At 33.4% G+C, this 3,412-nt stretch overlaps 1 pseudogene; it reads right to left on the minus strand.

The window, feature by feature from the left end:
* Positions 1–2,325: 2,325 nt before the first annotated feature.
* LOC103935655 lies at positions 2,326–3,412 on the minus strand (annotated as a pseudogene).

A 3,412-nucleotide genomic window follows, 5' to 3' on the forward strand; every position in this document is an offset into this window, starting at 1 on the left:
GAGAAATTTTTAATTGCGACGGGTATACAAGTGGTACACTACGTGTTTTAATAGAAGTGGTGTGAAATTTTATTTTTTAAGTCATTAACTTTTTAGCGCACATATCCTACTATTTGTATGGTGACATGTGGTGTACCACCCCGTGTACCGGTCACACTGAAAAATCTCTCGGAGAATTGAGGGATGGGTGAATTGGGATTGGGCGTTGGAATTGGGAAGGGGTGGGGGGGGGGGAGGGAGCGGGATCTGGGACTTTAAAATACAAAATTAGGTTAAAATCATTATTTAATAATCTTGGTCTAAAATTTTAAACTAAAATTAATAAAAGATAAAAATTGTTTATGCGTTATAACCTAAATTTTTCAAGCTAAAGATTTAGGTTTTAAATTTTAACTTGCACCTTATTGTACAGTCTAAATAAAAAAAAAAACTATCATTAAACTACAATACTAATTAATTACTAAAGACAAAGTAATTCAGAAGAGAGAGTCACCCCTCACTTTTTAGTGTCCAAATCGATTTACAGTCTTATCATGAAGAACAAAGTAACAAAGTGTATAGGTAAAAGAATGATGAGAAATTTCTTGAGATTCTGTAATATGAAAATGATCCGAACCCGCACGAGCCCCTTCATTGGATTCTCTGTTTGATGTCGGACTCAGCTCAGACCCAAGTGTCTGACAAAATGATCTCACCGTTGAATATACAATATAAAACCAAACCAATACACTCACAGAGTCGTAGTCCCTTTGTGTCCCTGTTAGGCCATTATGCAAGCAGTATTTTATATTATACAGAAATTACGTTTATAAATTATTTAATTCCAACCACATAATCCATTCGTGACAGTACTTCTCTCATTTTCGAGCATCATTTCAACGTATAATAAATATTATATGAATTATTATTTTATATTGAATAGTATTGAGGAGATTGAATTTTTAAATTAAATTTTGCAAGTCAAATGATATGAATGTTAATAATTGAATTATTAGTTAAATGTTAATTAACGTGCTTATTTTTTATTAGTAACACATCGTTTAGTTTTCAAATTTGATTTAAAATTTTGATCTTCCTAGCATTATCCTTTTGTGTTATACAAAAATTACATTTGTAAATTATTTAATTCCAACCACATAAAACATTCATGACAATACTTCTCTCATTTCTGAGCATCATTTCATCGTATAATAAGAATTACACCAATAATTATTTTGTTTATCGTGATTTTGATATTATTTTGCAAAACAATAAATTTGATTTGTAGAATTGTTTAGTTTCTACATTTGTCAAACAAATTAGCGAATATGGTAAAAAGTAATATTTTTTAATAATACAAATTAATTGTTTTTATTTATATAAATTAATAAACTTCAAACTAAATGAATTTTTCTAAAAAATATGATACGAAATTAGCCAGCCAGGAATGAGGAAAATATTATCCATCCATAAATCACAAGTACTGAAATATTCTCCTTGCTGCATTCCAAAAGTGACGCAGGAAGGGAAGACATGCATTTTGTGGAAGTACTCTTTGACAGTAAAAAGATAGACTGCCTGATCACTAGTTTTTCCATCAGAATGGTGGACCTCATCAGTTTACAATTAGCCGTTAATATAGACTATATAATTTTGTTAGACTACAAATAGTGGTGCCAAATGATTAGTTAGTGGGGTTTAAGAGGTACCCACAAATTGAATTTTGAAGAAATTATCACTTCAAAATTATATCCTCTCCGTAAGAATCCAACGTTCAAAGCGTTATGTCATGATGCAATATATTGATACAATATTGTCCACAAACATCCTTTTCGTATTCACAATAATTTACACCCTGCGGACTTGAGTTTAACTAAATTGGATAGAATGTACTTTTCGATCTGCACTTAAGTTCGAATTTATGGTCTACAGTTTTAAAAAAAATTATTATAGAATATCACATGTAAAAGATATACTAAAAATGGCTACATAAACTTTCAATCTTCATTAACTTAAGAAGGGTTTACACACAATAAAAGAAGTGTCTATGCTTCTCTTACTAATTTGACTTAACAAACCACACTCAAACTTCAAACCCTTCCATTACATTTCACTCACCAAACTCAGCGAAGGTCAGCAATACATTAAAAAATAAGCAAAAAAAAAAGGCTAAAATGAATTAGTTGGACAGCCCCAGCTAATTTAATTACTGATTAGTATACCCTAGAAATTGAAAACCCAACTTAGATAGTTGGCAAAGAAAAAGCAAAGGCCAATAATTTGCTTTCTCCCAACTCAAAATCTCATCCCATGAGACTAAACTAAAACTAATTTGATGGTAAAGATAACAACCTTCTCTTAACTACGGAGATTATTTATGTATATATTCCACGAAATGTGACACAAAGTTTGATTTAAACTGAAATACCGCCATTTGCAAAGCAGAAGAAGAGCTCTAAATCCGGCGAAGCAAAGAAGGCGATTGGAGATCTCCGAAACAAGAAGTTTGATGAAATCACCTCTTCTTCTTAGGCGCCGGTGGACAGGTCAAAATCTCCGGTATCCGAAATCTCTGAGCTTTCGGTGTGGAGCAGGCACTTGTAGTAGAGACATCGTCAACAGCTTCCAAATCATCTACGCCACCTTCAATCTTCGGAGCATCGTTGCAGACCACGGAAGATGAATTCCAAGGCGAAGTCGTCGGAGTTGCAATATCTTGACGAGTAGTAGTCTTTGGCCGGCCAAGCTTCTTCTTGAAATGAGTTCTTGTTTTTGCCTCTCTTGTCGTTTTTGTCTTTGATCTTGTTCTTGCAGACGGAGTCATTGGTTGAAAAGAGCAAAGAAGAATTGGGGAAGGATTTGAAGGTGGCCAAGAAGCAAGAGAGAAGAAAAAAAAACTTCAACAAACAAGTACAGAAAAACTAAACCCTATATATTGGATGCTTTATAAAGCAAGTAAAATTTGACTGGAAAAGTGTCCAAAAAGCTTAAAATGATCAAACACGCCTTTGGAAACAAAGCCTTTTCAATCAAACCTTACAACTACCTACCACTTCAAGAAACCCCACTAAGCATGGAGACTGCAACTCAGACAATTTCTGACACAAAAGGAAAAAAAAGACACAAAAACAAAATTAAACCTGATATATTTTTTCAGATGTAGAAGAAGAAGAAAAAAAGCAATCTGGTTAATTAGCAGTAATACTAAAAACCCTGGCTACTAATTTTGGAAGGAAAAAGGAACACAGAAGATAGAGAATTATTGGAGTGAATAAGGTAAGAGGAGGGGGAAAACCCACCTCTGTAAGAGTTGAAAAGCCCTAAATAAAACCCTAGAAAAAGGATGGAGGGGGACGAGAAGAGGCGGGATCTAACACTTACGAATACATATGTTGCTGGTAGGGCTTTATATTGATTGAGAAGTTGAGAGATA

Source organism: the organism of the source record quoted next, unplaced genomic scaffold, assembly GCF_019419815.1.
Source record: "Pyrus x bretschneideri cultivar Hongxiangsu unplaced genomic scaffold, Pyrus_bretschneideri_v1 Contig31, whole genome shotgun sequence".
NCBI classification, from domain to species: domain Eukaryota; kingdom Viridiplantae; phylum Streptophyta; class Magnoliopsida; order Rosales; family Rosaceae; genus Pyrus; species Pyrus x bretschneideri.